This window comes from Balaenoptera acutorostrata, chromosome 7, assembly GCF_949987535.1.
Source record: "Balaenoptera acutorostrata chromosome 7, mBalAcu1.1, whole genome shotgun sequence".
NCBI lineage: Eukaryota > Metazoa > Chordata > Mammalia > Artiodactyla > Balaenopteridae > Balaenoptera > Balaenoptera acutorostrata.
Window position 1 is genome coordinate 34,558,137 of NC_080070.1, and position 21,116 is coordinate 34,579,252.

Below are 21,116 nucleotides of genomic sequence, written 5' to 3' on the forward strand. Positions count from 1 at the left end.
GTAAGAGCCGGCAGGTTGACCCAGGGATAACGGACACACTGCAGCGAGGCAGCTTGGTGGTTAAGAGCTTGGGGGTATCGAATATGAAGGCCTGTCTTCACCTGCAGGCTCTACCGTTTACCTTGTGTGCTCCGGAGCGAGGTACCGAGCCTCTTGGAAGGCTCCTTATAAGGAGCTGCCTCCTTATAAGGAGCTGCCTCCTTGTAAAATGGGAGCAGTGGTGCCTGCTTCACAGCGTTGTCCCGTGAGAATTAAATGAATTAATTCAACGTTGTTACTGCTGCACTATGAGATAAGGAGCCATAACACACCTGATTGCCAAGCAACCTTGCAAGTGCCAGGGGACCCCGCAAGCGCATCAGCTCTTAAGCTATCCCAGTGCCCATAGAGTATATGAGTCACCTGGAGGCACCATGAGAATATGAAACTTGGTACATGAGCCTCCTGCCCCTATGGGTTTGCATCTTCAGACCATAAGGGGAGGTCTGATTTTTTTTTTTTCCACTCTCTCTCTAAATTATAACTTACTTTTCCTTTGGATCAGATCCTGTTGAAAGATTTCAGGTATCTCTAAGATGCAGTCACATCTGCAACTACCTTGTAGGAACCATGTAAACAAACCCCTATCATAAAGCCACACTGCAGTAGATGAACCAGCCTGTGAACTACTCACACAAACGCTTTCAGAAGGGAGGAGCTTGCGTGTTCATAAAGGGTTTAAGGTCTGGTGGACTTAACACATGGGGGAGGAAAAGCACCTAGTGAAAATTTGCTGAAAGCAAAATAATGGGTCCTAGACTTGAGGGGGTGCCTGCAGCTTGCTCAGAGCCTAAGGCATACTAGGCACCCCGTAGGTATTGCTGAATACAGGAACTCACTGAACATATCAAATCCCCTTGTGTGAACCAGATTTGAAGAATTACTTCTGAAAGAAAAAGACTATTTTTGAAAAAATACGAAAAAACAGCAGGATCCGAATTGGAAAAATACTTTGGAGCCAAAACTCAATAGTCTAATAATTAAATAAAAAGTTTACCTACTGCTACTACTGCGTATGGATGGCAGTGTTGTAACGCTGTAGAGTGTTAACATAGTTGAATCTCATGCAAACTTTGCCCCTTCTCTCCCAGAAGTGGTTCTGCTTGCCCATTCCCTTATTTCTTATTTTCTTTCTCAATTTTATCTATGTTCAATTAATTCCAAAGTGATGACTTAGACATTCTGCTTATTGCTTTTTCTGTATTTCTCTATTTCCTCCATTCACCAATGCACACTTGACTCTGAGAGTTGGGACTTTTCTAGACTTGTTGCCCAACAACTGTTTATCAAAGTGAATAGAAAACATTAATCCTTAAGGAAATCCGTTATATCAATTACCAGGAGATGGAAAAGAAGAGAGAGTTTACAGCTAAGTAACATTTTGTACAAACTTATTTTCCTCAAACTTAAAACTCAAGTTTGAAGTTTAAGATTTCCAGATGTTTCATCCAAAGAAGAAAGTCATTCCCATAGTGCTAGAGTGGGCTTAAGCAATGGCTGAAAATCTGGTATTACGGCTTCTTTCCTTATCCTTCTCTGTCCTCTTGCCACATTTACATTTCCAGTGGGATTAGTAAGACATTTGCAATAGTTATCACAAGTAATTGACTCATTTTTTCAGGCGGCAGGGAGAGGAGGCCAAAAGGAAGGTAAAATTAACATGGTTTTAATGGGATAGCTTATAGATTCATTTGTAAAATGGTAGGTATCTATGAAAAAGTGTCTCTAAAACCTAAGTTAAAAGAAATTCATCTAGACCCATCTAGATTTGTTGTATTTAATGTGGAGCTTAAAAGAGAACAATTCATTTGTCTATTTGTTTACAAATTTCTCTCTCCCCCACCCCTTCCCCTTTGGTAACCATAAGTTTGTTTTCTATGTCTGTGGGTCTATTTCTGTTTTGTATTTATTTAAGTTCATTTCTATCTTTCTTTTTCAGATTCCATATGTAAGTGTATCATATGATATTTGTCTTTGTCTGGCTTACTTCCCTTAGTATTAATCTCTAGGTCCATCCATGTTGCTGCAAATGGCATTATTTCATTCTTTTTTATGGCGAAGTAATATTCCATTGTATATATATACCACATCTTCTTTATCTATACAACTATCAATGGACATTTAGGTTGCTTCCTTATCTTGGCTATTGTAAATAGTGCTGCAGTGAAGGTTCTTATTTTGATGAAATTCTTGTCCACTTCACCATTTTAATACATAAAATTTTTTGAGACAGGCTGTAACAATGATTTTGCTTATCCTATTAGTAAATGCTTAGAAAATCTTAGCTACTATTGTCCTCAAGGAGTTTAAACCAGAGTGATTACCACAGCAAGTAGTATCCTGTTTCTTCTAAGTGGGAGATCTACCAGAAAAGGGGGAAGAGAGGAGGTGGACAGGAGCTAAATGGCTGAGCACTCTCTAGGATCTTCCATACCACAGAATAACTCTCCAGTAAGCTCTTTTTAATTTTTTAAAATTGCCCTATAACCCAAGGAACTAAAAAATTTCATAACAAATCCCATACCGGTGCATTTATTTTCTGCACCGGTACAAGAGGGCTGATTTTCCAATGGTTACTAATATATTTGAAGAATAACAACTTGATAATGTATTAGTATTTGTGAGTAGGATAGTTTATAACCATTTTGTTCTTCACCTTTCTCAGCATAGTGTCTAAGAAAGAAGGTTGTATTTCTGGTTCCTTGAAAATTGTATGTGAATACTTTTATGAATAAAAATATCTTTTTCTCTTCAGTTTTTTTATTTCTTCCAGATCACATATGTATATATATATTTTCCCTCTGTATGCTTACATACAACTTTAGGCAGGTTCTGTTCAAATGACCTTTGTGAAAACTGGTTATTAATGAAAATAATGACTTCTTGATTTCACTATTATGGTTTAATCATATTTGAAGCATTTGGATTAGGCAGGGTTTCTCAGCTTCAACACTATCCATATTTTGGACCAGATGATTCTGTTTTGTGGGTGCTGTCCTGTGCATTACAGGATGTTTAGCAGCATCCCTGGCCTCTACCCTCTAGACGCCAGTAGTACTCACCAGTCGTGACAACCAAAACTATTTCCAGACATTGCCAAATGTCCCCTGGAGGCCAAAATCACCTTTTCCCTCCTTTCCTGGGGTGAGAACCATTGGATAAGATACCGCTGAAACAGTTCTTCATGTGAATGGGAATAATTAAGCTCCAGCTGTCCATTTACAAACCCATGCTTAAATCTCAGAATTGTAATACCAATTTGTCAGAAACTCCAGGGATTTTTAAAATTAACCTTAAGGATACTTGTTTGCCCTGTAAAAATTTCAGAACTTATCATCAGTTAAATTGCAGATTTTCAATATAATGCTGATATTATTTGAGGGATGTACATATACCTCATTAAGAGACCAAAAAGAAACAACCGCTAGGCCCTATCTACCTTGCAGCCTCCTACATTTTCCTTACAAAGGCCAGGGCTATTTGAATGATTGTAGCTGGAAAAATGAGAATTGGGGACTTCTTGATTCCATCTTAAGGCTGTAAAATTTAGTAATTTTTGACACTCTTCAGCAACTGAATAGCTTTTGCAAGCTTTAGGTGACCTTAACAGAGAAGTTCATGGATTTGTTGGTGGAACAGCTAGATGGTTGCTTACCATGTCCTTTAAGCATCCCTTCCCAGACTTGCTTACTGGCAGCAAGGCAAAGCCTGAGAAATTTGGAAAGACCTGCAGTATCTTGCATGAGCCATTCTCTTTGTGGATAGTGGGCTTTGCATAAACTTCCTTCCATAACTTCCTGTCCCATACTCCATCTTCATTCATGTATCTTTTCATCTTCTCCCCCCTTCACCCCTACCCTCCAATTATCCCCTCCCCAGGGCTCCCACAAAAAAGTTTAAGAGAACAGATAAAAAATGTCTGTTATTAAAGTTATTCAATAATTAACTTTTGTGGACTGGTGCCAGAGAGTTGTACAGCATTTAATAAAAGCTTTTTCATTTTTTTTCTTACCTATCATTTGTCTCTGTTCACATTTTGGGTAAAATTAGCCTTTACCAGTGAACCAGCAAATTCTGAGTTTAATATTAACGCACAGTAGCTAGTTTGTAATTGGTGCCAGTTTAATCTTCTGGCTGTTTCAAATAGTACCACCTCTGGCCATAACCTCTTTTCATACACAAGAATTTCCAGAATTAACTTTTGTTTGGGAATACTTAGCTATTAGAAATAGACAAGGAAGAAGGTACACTCCTGAAAAGTCTATATTCATGACTAGAGCTGATAGGATAGGTCATTCTATTCTCATTCAAAACAATGCATGACAATTAATTTTGGAATTTTTTTATCCTGTCTTCCATAAATAAAGGATGTTCCTGTTTAATCTTTTGAGTATCCCATTGATTTCTGGAATACTGTATGTATAAATAAGACATCTCCCCAGGACTCTGGTATTTTATCTTTCCAGAACATGAAATAGGCACTAAGTGTTGGTGAGCACTAACTTTCAAATTAAAACTCTTGTTAAGTACAACTTCCTCTGCATTCAAATGGGAACATATTTCTGCAAAACTGCATAGTTAAATGTTTTTCAAATACCAACTGAAATGTGCACACTAAGATTACTAGTTATCATAACAAAAGATCAAGAGGTTGTTTTCTTAATTTGGGGTTTTATTTTGGACAAAAGAATATTTTAGCTCAATTTGAAGCCTTTGATTCTCTAGTAGTTCTAGTAATTCTTGTTTTTGCAAATGTTATTCTACTTTCATTTAGAGTAAATGCCAACTTTTAAAAATGACACAGTTAATTTACATTAGTCAAAAGAAAAAAGTATGGGAAGTTTTTTGTCTGCTTGTTTTGTTTGTTAGTTCTTGTTTTTAATAAATTTTAGTTTTATTGCATATTTCCAATAGAAGAATAAAGACAAAAACACAGAATGCCTTCTACCTGGTTCTTGTAAATTACTGCTTTGGTGTCTGTTAGGTGACCTTTAATGCTTGAGAGAGTCATCTGGGAGTCAAGAGCAAAGGGAATCCAATTGCATGGAGCAGATGGAAGACTGGGAGGCTGCCAAGGGGGGGCTGGGCAGAAGAATTTTTAGATTATATTTTCCTATCAATAAATATCTGGGAAGAATTTTGTTTCCAGAGAGTTTACTAAAAGAATGTCTATTTTTGTTCCGTGGTTACATGAAACTGTAAGGCACATTTCTACACTACATAAAGACATGAAATAAATTAGTCAGTTCAGGTGTCTGTATCCATTTTTTCTGGGCCACTGAAGCCTAGTTAGACCCTCACTGCCTGCCAACTGCTTATTAACTTCCAGGTTCCTTGTTAGAATAGGGAGAGGATTGGATCCAAAGGTAGATATTAAAGTTACTCTATTAAATTCATTACCAGTAGGACTGTTGACATTCTTGTGTGTCTGAATAAGGTAATTCTTCTCTAGTTAAATAACTACTAAATGAATAAATGTATTATTTCAAAAGCAACTTTAGTAGATGTTTGCATTTTCTTAAAAAAAAAAAAAGATAGGAATCCTTCGAAGCATTCAGAACATTCTCATCATGCTAACCTCAAAAGAAACAACAAACTTCACTGAAATATACACAGTTTCCTATAACATCTGTATTTATGTCACCATCTAACTTTTGTGGTATGATAACAATTATTTACCAGATAGGTAGAGTGACTATTTTCCCCTTAATAATAGTAAGTGAATATAAAAATCTTGCTTCTCACTTATTCTCAGTCTATATATATTCACGTAATTACACATTTTACTAACAAGTATGCTTTTTTTCCTTTTTAAATAATATTATGGTCATTGGAAGCTCTTGGATAAACAAGTCACTGAAAATAAACTTAGATAGTAAAACACTGTGGTCCTGAAAAACTGCACACTACTTTATTTGGAAATAGTAGAATTTGCAGAATGTTGCTGTAAAGGGCATGCTACTCAAATTACTTGGTTCTGAAGACTCTTACTATGAAAGCAAAGTATTTTCTGAAGGAGTAGAGCACAAATAGCTAAATGTTTGAGCCAAAAAATAGAGTTATTATTTTACTGTCTTGGAAAAGCCTATCCAATTTCACCATGTATGTATTGCAAGTCTTTTTTATTAAAAAGATAGCATAATAGAAGAAGCAAGAGGTGACAAATAAACAACTGTTTAGGCTTAAGTTATTTTTAGCTATAGGATGCTGATAATCTATAAGAGTTGGACTGTCCTTTAGGAAAAGATTAAAATGCAGTTAAATTTCTTTTAGGTGTAGGGAGATGTTTTGGGCTATTAAAACCTACTTTAGAAGTCTACATTCCTGCCATGGATCTTATTTTCCCCTAAGTTTCTTCAGTGTTTTCTTGTTGGTTTGTATTTTCCTGCCAGAGAAAGAGCTTCCATGACAGAACTGTTTTCCTTTTTCTCCCCTTTCTTCCTCTCCTTCCTCTCTCTTTCTTGCTTTCTTGCTCTCTTCCTTTTCAAAGTGTTATTTTCCCCAGTCACAGTCTTACTAACAATATCTCAGGTTTGGGAAGAACTTTTGAGGTTCTAGACTAATGATCACCCATCAATGAATCTTCATAAGTGGCATACAGGCTCTGTTGGAATAGTTAGCAATGGGGAATTACTTTATAAAGCAACCCAATTATGGTTGTTATAACATTCTTCATCATATGTGCCAGGGTCATCTATCTACCTAAAATTCTCCCTCCCTCCCTCCCTCCCTCCCTTCCTTCCTCTTCCTTCTTTCTATCTCTTTCTTTTTCTTTATCTCTCTATCATCTTCTGACTTCTACAGCTAAAAAAAGTGTGAAATGTCAGCCCTTGAAGTATTTGAAAGTAGTTTCTGAACACCAACCCCTGTCCCTACTGAATCTCTTTTCTAGGTAAACAGATTTATTTCCTTCAGTTGTTCTTCACGTGTCACTGTTACCAAATGCTTCTTATAATTTTCTTATTCTCTGGACCTGCTCCATATCTCAAAAACCACACTTAAAGTATAACACTTGGTCTGGGGTCTGAGCAGTGCAGGATAGATCAAGAATACTATATTACCTTCTTCATATTGACCTCTAGACTGTTTTGATTTTTTTGGCTACTCTCTTCTAGTGCTGATTCAAATTAATCCTATTGGATATTAAAATCTCTAAGTCTTTCGTACTCATTTGTATTTTGGTTAGGTCACACTGCTAGTATGAAGTAATTAATGATTTGAATCTAAGAGGATGACTATATTATTCCTATTAAATAGTGTCATGCTTTGAGTTATTTTCTTATTTTTGACTGTTTTCAGTGTCTTAAATTACCGTTAAACCATGATTTTGCTTATACCTTTTTCCAGAGTCACTGATAAAATGTTGAAAAAAGCAGGGTTGAGAACCAAGTTATGAAGCATTCCAATTTAATGGCTATAAATAGAGATGATTTCTAAATTTATAGCTCTAGCTGTTCCTGTTTCCAAGCTTCAAATTCATATATCCTTCTGACAACTTTGACATTTCACACTTTATATTTCCAAAAAACTAGCTGTTGATGTCCACCCCCATATCCAACCCTCTGGTCATTCTCATCACACAGTTGGTCAAACTCAAAAATTATGAGTCAGCTTTATTTTCTCCATTTTCTTCACTGCTTCCTTCCCCATCAAGTCTGTTAGTTCAACCTTCAAAACCAGTGCTTTCACTTTCTTCCATTTTCACTTCCCTTCCCTGGTCTAAGTTCACGTCTTAACTGAACCATCTCAACAGGCTCCATGTTTGATTCTGCATCCACTCTTCTCCCAGAAATTGCTTTCTCCACACAACAGCCAAAGGATCTTTTAATGTAGAACTACTATATGATCCAGCAGTTCCATTTCGGGTTATTTATCTGAAGGAAACAAAAACACTAAATCAAAAAGATATCAGCACCCCCATGTTCACTGCAGCATTATTTACAATAGCCATGACATGGAAACAACCTAAGTGCCCATCAACAGATGAATGGATTAAAAAAATGTGGCAAATATATTCAGTGGAATATTATTCAACCATAAAAAGAAGAAAATCCTGCCATTGGCAAAACATGGCTGAACCTTGAGGACATTACGTTAAGTAAAATAAGTTAGACAGAGAAAGACAAATACTGTATGATCTCACTTATGTATGCAATCTAAAAAGAAGAAATAGAACTTGTAGATACAGAGAACAGATTGGTGGTTGCCAAAGAGGGTGGGGAGTGGATGAAATGGGTAAAGGGGGTCAAAAGGTACAAACTTGCAGTAATAAATAAGTTCTGGAGATGTAATGTACAGCATGGTGACTATCGTCAATAATAATGTATATTTGAAAGTTGCTAAGAGAGTAGATCTTAAAAGCTCTCATCACAAGAAAAAAGTTTGTAACTATGTGTGATGATGGACGTTAATTAGACTTATTGTGAAAAAATGCATAATTTAATGAATATTTTTGTTGAAGTATTTAATGAATATTCTTGTTACAAAGTATAATATATACACAGCGTAATATATATACAGCAATATATATATATATACCAAATCATAAATATGCAGTTCAATGAGTTGTCACAAGGAAAACATACCCTATAACCTCCACACAGATGAAGAAATAGAACACTACCAGACCTCAGAAGTCTCTCTTGCCATGTCTCTCACCAACTTCATTTCCTCCCCAAAGTAACTGAACTTTAACATGATGCATTAGACTTGCCTCTTTCAAATTTTACATAAAAGGAATCATACATAAACCTTTTTTGAGTCCAGTTCATTTCATTAAATATGACTGTGAAATAGTACATCTGTGTTATATACAGGAGTAGTAGTTTTTTTTTTTTTTTTTTTAATTTATTTATTTATTTTTTTTATTTTTGGCTGTGTTGGGTCTTCGTTTCTGTGCGAGGGCTTTCTCTAGTTGTGGCAACCGGGAATCACTCTTCATCGCGGTGCGCGGGCCTCTCACCATCGCGGCCTCTCTTGTTGCGGAGCACAGGCTCCAGACGCGCAGGCTCAGCAGTTGTGGCTCACGGGCCCAGCTGCTCCGTGGCATGTGGGATCCTCCCAGACCAGGGCCCGAACCCGTGTCCCCTGCATTAGCGGCAGATTCTCAACCACTGCGCCACCAGGGAAGCCCCAGGAGTAGTAGTTTTTTCATTTTCATTTCATCTCATTTCATTGCTGTATAGTGTTTCATTATATGACTAAACCACAATTTACTTATCCATTCTAATGTTGATGGATATTTGGGTTGTTTGCTATTAAGGGCTGCTATGAATAATACTGCTATGAACATTTCTGAATATGTCTTTTGGTGCAGATATGGACACGTTTCTGCTGGGTTTATATCTAGGAGAAGATTCACTGAGTTAAAGGGTAAATGTATGTTCAATTATAGTAGATACATCTAATTTTATAAAGTGATTATACTAATTTATACTCCCACCAGCAGTAAATGAGAGTTCTAGTTGCTCCACATCATCACCATGTGTACCTACAATTTTGAATTTAAATAGCTAAAACATTGTAAGAATTAGATAAGTCAACAAGAATGAAGAGAATATTAAGATTGGCAACATCAAGAGTAAAAAGTGACATATCCCTGTGGTTATTTTAAAATCAGGAGGTAGATGAGAAGCAAACCAAGTACTGGTTTGAGACTGATACTCTTTCTGAGGGGTGGGTCACTGGAAACCATACAGGGGCCAAAATAATCAACCTAGCTAAAAGGTCCCTTTGGGGAGTGGGAAATGAATTCTTATTCACTGTACTTGCTTCGTGGGAAGGGATAATATCAAGTGTTAGGGGAGTACCTTGCTTTTACAAACAGTCTTTTAAAATATCTTATTATGAGTAAGTGAGTTATTTTTCTACAAATATGTTGACACATCCAGTACCGCAATTCTTCATTTACATTTTCATGACTTCTCTATTTCTCTTGTCTTTGTTGTCTCTTCAGTCTAGTTGCTCACCTGGTTTTTATCTTCCTCAAACGTCTGTATTCCCTTTTAGCTTAACTTCATACAACTTTAAAAAATATCTAAATCTGTAGCACATTTACAAATCTATAATTTTGATGTCTAGTAATGACAGTTGAGAAGTACTGATCTAATTCCTTGATGATTCTGATTAACCTTCATGGTGTAAAGACAGTGTTAGCATCTCAGGTCCAAACCAAAACATTTTTGAGAGTGAAAGAGGGGCACTGTTGATAATTATATTAGGACAACCAGCAAAGACAGATTGTCATGGGCAAATTGGGACCTGTTGCCATCCGAGCTTGATAACAGTCTTCAGATCATCTTGCCTTCCCATTTCCTGGGCTATGGATGGTGGACACTGTAATTTGGTTGCTTTAAAGGGGTGGGGGCTGTTCAGGAGATCTAGGAAAGGAGAATCTGCCCCCCACCCCAAAGTATCATGTAGTAGAAGAAACATGAATTTAGGGTTAAGTTTTAATTCCTGTTCTAAAAATCACTATCTGTGTAGCTTTGTTACTCAATCTCTTTTATCCTTGGATTCTTCATTGAAAAATGCAATGATGTAAGAATGAACCAAAATGCCAGAGAAAGTATTTAAGTCTGCCATTACCAGAAAAGATACTCAATACATATTACTCTTCCAAGAGAGTCAATGCTTGCAAATAAGAAGGTAATCAAAGGGAGAGGAGGTGGCCTCATACTGAAAACAGTCCAATTCTCTCATCCAACCTATAATTCTTAATATTGTATGTTTCTTTTATATTTTTCTCCAAATACTTTTATATTTGTTTCTAAGAACTGTCCTGTGGTAAAGGCAGGGCAATTTTTATTATACCCATATTAGAGACAAAGAAGCAGAGGCTCAGAGATGTTCATAGTTTTGACAAAATTGCCATGGTTATTAAATGTTAGGTCCAGGATGTAAACCCAAGTCTCTTGCATCTTGGTCTAGGACTTTTTTTTTAACATGTCTGGCTCTTCCTGCCTTTTTCAGGTGTATGGATGGGTAATTAATTAACTCTGGTCCCCAGGCTTGAGATAAGACACTGATTTGAAAGAAGCCATTTAATAAAATATTTAAGGTATATTTGCTTGTATGATATGCTTTGCTTTATTTTTTGACACAAGTGAGGTGTTGATTATAGTTCTGGAAGCAGCTAAAGGATAAAAATCACTAACTTTTTATTATCTGCATACGTATCACACATTTTACGGTTATTCTAAAACACATGTTCAGTTCTGCAGTTGCTTTTCCCTGAATACTAGAAACACCTCAGATATTTTTCCATCAACCCTCTATTCAGTGAGAGTATTATGCTCTGGGAATGCTGATATTACATCCAAAATACAATTAATAATTTCAGTCTGTGATATAAAGCACATAAATTATTTCAAAGGCAAATGAAAAATAAATCAGGGCCCGACTATGTTTTAGCGTTATTTTCCACCACCTTCTTCAGCTGATAGTATGAGAAAGCTAGAGTTAATCCTAAAACCTTTGGAGCTTAATAGTCAGGACATTGCTATTCAACAACAAAAGAAAGAAGGGGAAACAGGTGGACAGTGTTCCAAATCAATGGTAGTGGCTCATGCTTCTTCAAGGGGAGTGGGCTGACCCTGAGCACAGGGAGGGATGGGGCCACCCACATGGCTGCAGGTTCAGCCCAAATAGTTCTAAAGTGCCTCAGAAAACACTGGACTAAAAGAGTAGAAATTAGTACATGTCTTTGTATGACTTGAGAGAATGGTCCAAAAAGAAGATAGAATCCATATGGAAAAAATTTAGACTTCCTTTTTAAAGGAAGCTTCCTTTTTTAAAAAAAGTAACAGCTTTATTGAGCTATAATTCATATACCATACAATTTACAAATTTCAAGTGTACAATTCAATGGTTTTTGGTATATACACAGCATTTTGCAACCATCACCACAATCAATTTTAGAACACCTTCATCACCCCAAAAGATATTCTTTACACATTAGCTATTATCCCCCAATCCTTCCATCTCCCCAGCCCTAGGCAACCATGATCTACTTTCTGTCTCTGTATATTTGCTTATTCTGGGCATTTCATGTAAAATAATTTATATAATATGTGGCCTTTTGCGACTGGCTTCTTTCATTTAGCATAATATTTCCAAGGTTATCCATGTTGCATTAAACATCAGTACTTCATTTCTTTTTATTGCTGAATAATATTCCTTTTTACTGATATTATCTATTAATTAATTGATGGACATTTGGATTGTTTTCCCTTTTTGGTTATAATGAAGAATGCTGCTGTGAATATTTGGGTACAAGTTTTTGTAGAAACATGTTTTCATTTATCTTGCATCTATACCTAGGGGTGGAATTGCTGGGTCATATTGTAACCCTATATTTGGTCTTTTGAGGAGCTGCCAAACTTTTCCAAAGTGGCTGCACCATTTTACATTCCCACCAGCAGTGTATGAGTGTTCCAGTTTCTCTACATTCTTATCAACACTTGTTATTTATCTTTTTGAATATAGTCATCCTAGTGGATGGTAAGTAGTATCTCACTGCTTTAGTCTTCTTGGGATGCTGTACTAAAATACCATAGACTGGATGGCTTATAAACAACAAATATTTGTTTCTCATATTTCTGGAGGCTGAGAAGTCTAGGATCATGGTGCTGGCAGACAATGTTAATTGAGGGCTTCCTGGTTCATAGACATCTGTCATTTTGCTTTGTCCTCACATGGTGGAAGGGGCTAGGGAGCTCTCTGGGGTATTTCATAAAATCACTCCCATTTTTGAGTGTTCCACCCTCCTGACCTAAGCACCTCCCAAAGCCTCACTTAATACCATTACATTGGGCATTAGGATTTCAACATATGAATTTTCAGGGGACATAAACATTTAGACCATAGCACTCATTGACTGGCATTTTTCTGATAGGTAATTATAGATTTCATTTTTGTCCAGAATGTTAGCCAATATATATGCCCTTCAGGGACAATATTGGCTAAATATTGCAAATCCCTGTATATTATCTCCACTGTAAAAGTTCTTTGTTCATTTCATGTAATTCCTATTCCATAGTTATGTCTTTCCCTTGGACTTGTCATGTGGCAATTAAGTTATAGTGTGTTTATTATATTGCATTAAATCGTATTATATTTATATATTGTATTGTTATAGGGTATTGTCTTATTAGTTACATCTTTTCTAGGGGCAGTATATAATTTTCTCCAGGAAGACTGCAACTCTCAGAGGATAAGGTCCATGCTTCTTGTTTATTTTGAGACTGTTTCATGATTTAATACAAAGTTGAGCATGTAGTTTGCGCCTACTAAGAATTTGTTTATTGACTGGTTCAGTTGATTGCTCATTTTTGCTAGGCTAGTTTAAATGAAGTCTTAAAGCTAAAAAGATGTAAATGAACCAATATTCACAAAATGTAAACTTCATCAAGTGTTCGGTAATTAGGATTTTACCAAATTAATTTTTTAAATTCATAGCTTAACAGAGCTTGATAATTAAATACAGCAGCATCCCTAAGATAAGAGGATTGGGGGTGATTCCCTGTGGAGGTGAGGGTGTTGCACAGGGGCCCTGTGCTGCTGTTTCATAGAGTGATGTGGGGAGTTTTCCTCATCTCTATCAGTCAGACAAATAGAACCAAATCCACAGATTCTACTGGGAGGCATTTGGAAGCTTAACAAGGGGTACGTGAGTAAAAGTGGTTTTAAGAGTATCAGTTTTCATTTGTTCAACTTCCATATGTACTATAACAAAATTGATTTGCTTGATAACTCATCTGTTGTTTCCCTTTCCCACTTCCCCTTTCAAAGTTGCTCCTTTTCCATTTCATACCAAAGAAATGCAGACCTCTCATCCATCTTGAACTTATCACACTGCTGTGCTCAGTACTGTAAAAGCCTCTGGAGAAGAGAGTGGGGAAGGGACAAATTCAAAGTATTGGTGTTAGCAGTCTTCTTCAATCAAGAAACCATAAGCACTACCCCTAATTCATCTTATTCAGATAAACATTTCCAATGCATTTTTCTTTTTATGTTTAGTAATTACTCACCAAAATTTGTGAAACATTTATACTGTCTTGATCAATTATTTACTACTAATACCTTTAATAATAATTATTATTATTTATTATTATGATGTACTACTAACTTTTATAGCAATACCTCATTCCAGAAGGAAACTTATAATTCTTAGATGTTTAAGATCACAGGCAATAAAAATCAATTTCAATTTATAGACATATTTTTGTAGCAAAGAAGTATGCTAAGGTGGTCAAAAGTAGTTTCGAGCATAAAAAAAATTACTTTAAAATCATATTCTATAGATGCTGAAGGGGAAGTCACATGAAATAATCATCTCAAGAAGAAAAAGGACAAAGACAAATTTTTTATAATTAAAGAAAAACTTGTCATGTATTTGCTTATTTATTAATAAAATAGATGATATCAAATTGATGATACCTATATCCCACTGGCTACATTTAAAACAGTAATGTTAGTATTTATAATATTCTGGAAATTACTTTCTTTGCATCTATTTAAACAGTGGTGAAAAAGACATTTTATGTGTCAACCTAGAAATTTACAAAGTTTTTCCAAACTTTTTCATGGGGTATTGAGCAAAAAAAGAATAAAGAGAAGAATATTGCTATGGTTCAAGGTAAGGTACTTTCCAACTGCACAGGCTTTGTTTTTGTAACTTCCTTTCCCCATTATATTAATTTTGGTCCTGCTTTTATCTGAAAACTCTGATGTTGGAGGAGGGGGAGGGAGGAAACAGAGCAACAACTGTCCTGTCTGAGCACATTCTGCTGCTGGAAGTCATCCCAGAAGATGCTCCTCAATGATTCCAGTGTCATGTGAACCAAGTCTGCTTTCAAGGCCTTCTGAGAAGGCCCTTGATCTTTTCCCCTCAGACTGATTTTCATAATTTCTTAGGGTTTTTGTCAAAATATTAAAAGCATTTAAAAATATTTTCAAGTTAAAAGAAAACCCTCTTTATGTCTAAATTATAGCAAGTAAAATTTCAGAAAAGTGGTTACATTTAAACATAAGAGTGTTGCAAGTTGGTAAGTATATTGCAATGTTTGATTTGGCAGCTGTGGAGCAAAGCTTTAACTGAGGGTAGGATTTTCATCTTTTCAAGCCAAATATGGTCAGTTTTAAACTCCTGACAGTGTCCATATATATATGTCTCTCTTAATAGTTTGACTTGGATTTATTACTTATACAACTCAGTCCTCCATGTGGCAGAATGGGGTTTTCCTGCCTTTGACCCTTTCTTGTGGTTTGGCACTTGCCCTGCTCCCTCTGGGGTCCAGGCTCATGAAAAATTAAACTAATAGGAGGGGATCTTTGTTTATCCCCATATAAAGGGATTTGCAAGGCATAAGTGAGGAAAAGTATCTTAAATTGCTTTGCAAACTCTATAGTGCTTTCTAAAGGTTACCTTTATTACAAATAGCCCAGGGGTTCCTTGAAGACAGCAACCGTATCTTACTGAACTTCAAATTTTTCACATCTAGCACAGTGCTAGATATACAATGTGTAGTTAATTTATGTTTCCTGAGTAAATTTCAGTTTTTTTCTCAGAACCTCAAGTTAATCTGTGCAGCTTTGAGGGCAACCAAATAGAATTAATGTTCATTGAGTGTCTACGAGATACCTAAAATTTAGTATGAAGGTATCTCAAGTGAGCAAATTCCTAGTGTCATAACTACTTGGCAATAAGAAACTCTGAGAGTTCATACTAGGTTAATGTTGGGCCTGCTGGACTGGGAGAGGCTGAGAGAGATGGGCTGGCTATGGAGCTGGAGGTGTACCAGATTGAGTCCTCTAGAAACGGATGCCAAAATGGCATTATATATTAGATGTGCAAGAGATTTACTGGGGGGAACACGTGTAAGAGAAAAAGGAAAGGAAGAAGAGTTGCTTAAGAAGAGTCTCAGACTGCAGCAGAATTATAAGAAAGCTTGGGCTGGCCTCAGCATCCCCATGCTCAGTCATTGGCTGGGGGCAACCTGTGGAAAGTGTGGTCTCAGCAGGAACAGGGTGGTGGATTCAGAAAGCAGCAGTTAGGGCCATCTATCAACTATGTTCCCCATAGCAAGAGATCTGAGTGGTGCATTTTTCAGGGCCACAGCAGCCTTTTTGTGTGGGTGGAATTAGAAGCAGTATTCCAAATTACATTGATTGGAGGCTGAGGCAAACCTGGTTTAATCTAGCCAGCTGATCCTGAGAAGTGGGTAAAGAAACACAATTAGTAAGGAAGAATGGTAATCTGGAAGCACAAGTTAAGGAAGAGCCAGTCTTTTGGGGTTGAAATAAGTGAAGTAGGGAGTGAGTAGAAGAGACTCATGAGTGTTTTATGCTGAGTGAAGTTAATTGAACAATGAGATGCAGAATGTACTTAATTATATAGAATTTGAACCTTCAGATTATTTTCAATGTGTCAAAATGATTGTGCATTTAAAAAATGGTTGATGGAATGTGCTGTATTAGAATCTGGAGAAAGGTCATCAAAGAGCATTAAAAAGGGGAAAGATCACAAATCTATCCCAATAGTGTGAGAAAAGAATTAAGTGGAAGCTTGGTGAAGAAAGTCCTAAAAACTTAAGGGACGTGTTTTGTTATTTCTATCTTTTAATGTTCCTGCTAGCATTCACTTGTACTTAGTTACATTTCTTAGAAAATTAATACATATCTTTTATTTTTTGTTGACGTAGAAACTTATCATCCCCTCCTTTTAAATTATTTGCAGATGCAAGTTTGATCACATATCTTTGATTGTAACATTTATGTACTCCGGTTGTGACAAATGATTTTATAAGGCAAATTTATCTAATCATACCCAAGAACAGGGGGTTCCCTGGTTGCGCTCTTGTCCTCCCAGTTCTTAGAGTAATTGTGTGATGACCTATCTTGTCATAACCTGATCTTATCAATTAAATTATTTTGTTTTTTAGTGTCAATATACTAAGCTTACTCACATTTAGGAGAAAATTATTATCATAAATTTCCATTTTCTTGATTTACTTAAATCAGTGGTGAATAAATGACTATAGTTTTTTGTGAGTTACTGTTCATCAAATTGTGGCTAACATTGATAGAAGTTTTATTTAAAAGATTTTATGAGTTGTAAATTTTCTGTAAACAGTGTAAATGCTTTGCAAAATTGATATTAGACGGTCTTCTTCATATTTTACATGGCATGGTAGATTCTGGTATTTATCTACTTTAATTATTGGCATTGTAGAATTTATTATGTGGTTCTACGAAAGTTATTTTCTCTTACATATTTTCTACATTTAAAAATCTTCTAACTCATGCATTATGTAACCCATTTTAATCACTTGTATTAAAATGACACCTTATTGAGCATCTAAATTGCTTATTCTAAGTGTCTTAAAATGGTAATTGAGATTTTCACAATGTTAAAAGGATATATATTATGAAATATAAAATATGTAGGCATCATTTTGACGGCCTCTGAAATCTCGATGAGTTTTAATGCCCTATTATAAAAGGGTCTTTTTCACTGTCTAGATTGGGATGCAGGTATTTATGGAATATAAAACATCCATAACCTCTCTCCTGCCCTCAATCAACACACACACATACACACACACACATCAGTGTGTCTATGATCTGTTGGCATGCATGGAGCTTTTTGTTTTTCCCCAAGCTCTGAGTCTGGTTGAAGAAGGAGTCATAGGAAATGGGGTGAGTAGAAAGATGGAAGGGATGACATGGTATATGTTCGCAGCCTGGCTCTTTGGACTAGAATTGAGACCATGGAATTAGAAGGGAAGAACTAGAAGTTGGGAAGAACTGTTTTCTTAAAAGATGTAAAATTCTGGCTATATTGGAGCTATTTTGGTACTCATTCCCTCAGGCTCTTTGTGGATTCCAGTCCTGCTCTGATATCCCAAAGTTTGATGGCTTTGAGAGCTTCAGGATTCAGCACCTGGCACAGATTTTGGGTTAGTGGGCATTATCTGTGGGTGCATTCAGTGAGGCTCAATGAAATGGGAGAAGAAAGGATGTTGGATGCCATTAGCTGACTAGAGCTAATGAAAATAGCTATTGGTCAAATGGAAATATTGGTGGCCTCCATTTGGGAGTGGTAGAAATAATCAGAGATCACTTTAAATAGGTTAGCATTTTTAATGGAGCGATCACAATTTGAGTATGTATATGTGCATAGATACACCCTGGTGAAACAAAGTGATTTGTTTGTACTATAATAATAAGTTTATATGGGTGTGTATAACCTTAAAATTCTGAATTTCTCTGGAATACTAAATTTTTTATAAAATGGCTTTCAAATTAATTAATTTTAAATGGTTATATTTTTGTCTAGGATGTATGGGATTTTCAAGCTTAATTTTTTTTAACATATTTATTGGAGTATAATTGCTTTACAATGGTGTGTTAGTTTCTGCATTATAACATAGTGAATCAGCTATACATATACATATATCCCCATAACTCCTCCCTCTTGCATCTGCCTCCCACCCTCCCTATCCCACCCCTCTAAGTCATCACAAAGCACCGAGCTGATCTCCCTGTGCTATGCAGCTGCTTCCCACTAGCTATCTATTTTACATTTGGTAGTGTATGTAAGTCCATGCCACTCTCTCACTTCGTCCCAGCTTACCCTTCCCCCTCCCCATGTCCTCAATCCATCCTCTACGTCTGCGTCTTTATACCTGTCCTGCCACTAGGTTGCTCAGAACCATTTTTTTTTTCTTACATTCTGTATATATGTGTTAGCATACAGTATTTGTTTTTCTCTTTCTGACTTACTTCACTCTGTATGACAGACTCTAACTCCATCGACCTCACTACAAATAACTCAGTTTCGTTTCTTTTTATGACTGAGTAATATTCCACTGTATATATGTGCCACATCTTCTTTATGCATTCATCCGTGGATGGACACTTAGATTGCTTCCATGTCCTGGCTCTTGTAAATAGAGCTGCAATGAACATTGTGGTACATGACTCTTTTTGAATTATGGTTTTCTCAGGGTATATGCCCAGTAGTGGGATTGCTGGGTGGTATGGTAGTTCTATTTTTAGTTTTTAAAGGAACCTCCACACTGTTCTCCATAGTGGCTGTATCAATTTACATTCCCACCAAGAGTGCAAGAGGGTTCCCTTTTCTCCACACCCTCTCCAGCATTTATTGTTTGTAGATTTTTTATGATGGCCATTCTGACTGGTGTGAGGTGATACCTCATTGTAGTTTTGACTTGCATTTCTCTAATGATTACTGACGTTGAGCATCCTTTCATTTGTTTGTTGGCAATCTGTATATCTTCTTTGGAGAAATGTCAGTTTAGGTCTTCTGCCCATTTGGGATTGGGTTGTTTGTTTTTTTAATATTGAGCTGCATGAGCTGCTTGTACATTTTGGAGATTAATCCTTTGTCAGTTGCTTCATTTGCAAATGTTTCTTCCCATTCTGGGGGTTATCTTTTCGTCTTGTTTATGGTTTCCTTTGCGTGCAAAAGCTTTTAAGTTTCATTAGGTCCCATTTGTTTATTTTTGTTTTTATTTCCATTTCTCTAGGAGGTGGGTCAAAAAGGATCTTGCTGTGATTTATGTCATAGAGTGTTCTGCCTATGTTTTTCTCTAAGAGTTTTATAGTGTCTGGCCTTACATTTAGGTCTTTAATCCATTTTGAGTTTATTTTTGTGTATGGTGTTAGGGAGTGTTCTAATTTCATTCTTTTACATGTAGCTGTCCAGTTTTCCCAGCACCACTTATTGAAGGGCCGTCTTTTCTCCATTGTATATTCTTGCCTCCTTTATCAAAAATAAGGTGACCATATGTGCGTGGGTTTATCTCTGGGCTTTCTATCCTGTTGATAGAAAATTGATCCATTGATCAATATTTCTGTTTCTGTGCCAGTGCCGTACTGTCTTGATTAAGGTAGCTTGGTAGTATAGTCTGAAGTCACTGACTCTGAATCCTCCAGCTCCGTTTTTCTTTCTCAAGATTGCTTTGGCTATTCAGGGTCTTTTGTGTTTCCATACCAATTGTGCAATTTGTTGTTCTAGTTCTCTTAAAAATGCCATTGGTAGTTTGATAGGGATTGCACTGAATCTGTACACTGCTTTGGGTAGTATAGTCATTTTCACAATGTTGATTCTTCAAATCCAAGAACATGGTATGTCTCTCCATCTGTTTGCATCATCTTTAATTTTTTCCATCAGTGTCTTACAGTTGTCTGCATACAGGTATTTTGTCTCCTTAGGTAGGTTTATTCCTAGATATTTTAATCTTTTTGTTGCAATGGTAAATGGGAGTGTTTCCTTAATTTCTCTTTCAGATTTTTCATCATTAGTGTATAGGAATGCAAGAGATTTCTGTGCATTAATTTTGTATCCTGCTACTTTACCAAATTCATTGATTAGCTCTAGTAGTTTTCTGGTAGCATCTTTAGGATTCTCTGTGTACAGTATCATGTCATCTGCAAACAGTGACAGCTTTACTTCTTCTTTTCTGATTTGGATTCCTTTTATTTCTTTTTCTTTTCTGACTGCTGTGGCTAAAACTTCCAAAACTATGTTGAATAATAATGGTGAGTGTGGGCAACCTTGTCTTGTTCCTGATCTTAGTGGAAATGTTTTCCATTTTTCACCATTGAGAACGATGTTGGCTGTGGGTTTGTCATATATGACCTTTATTATGTTGAGGTATATTCCCTCTATGCCTACTTTCTGGAGGGTTTTTATCATAAATGGGTGTTCAACTTTGTCAAAAGCTTTTTCTGCATCTATTGAGAGAATCATATGGATTTTCTCCTTCAATTTGTTAATATGGTGTATCACATTGATTGGTTTGCATATATTGAAGAATCCGTGCATTCCTGGGATAAACCCCACTTGGTCATGGTGTATGATCCTTTTAATGTGCTGTTGGATTCTGTTTGCTAGTATTTTGTTGAGGATATTTGCATCTATGTTCATCAGTGATATTGGCTTGTAGTTTTCTTTTTTTGTGACATCTTTGTCTGGTTTTGGTGTCATGGTGATGGTGGCCTCATAGAATGAGTTTGGGAGTATTTCTCCCTCTGCTATATTTTGGAAG

The 21,116-nt window shown here is 36.3% G+C and overlaps 1 long non-coding RNA gene across 2 annotated transcripts in view; it reads left to right on the top strand.

The window, feature by feature from the left end:
- LOC130708558 (uncharacterized) overlaps positions 1–21,116 on the top strand; it is a 282,747-nt gene that overhangs the window by 165,473 nt on the left and 96,158 nt on the right. The window lies entirely within an intron of this gene.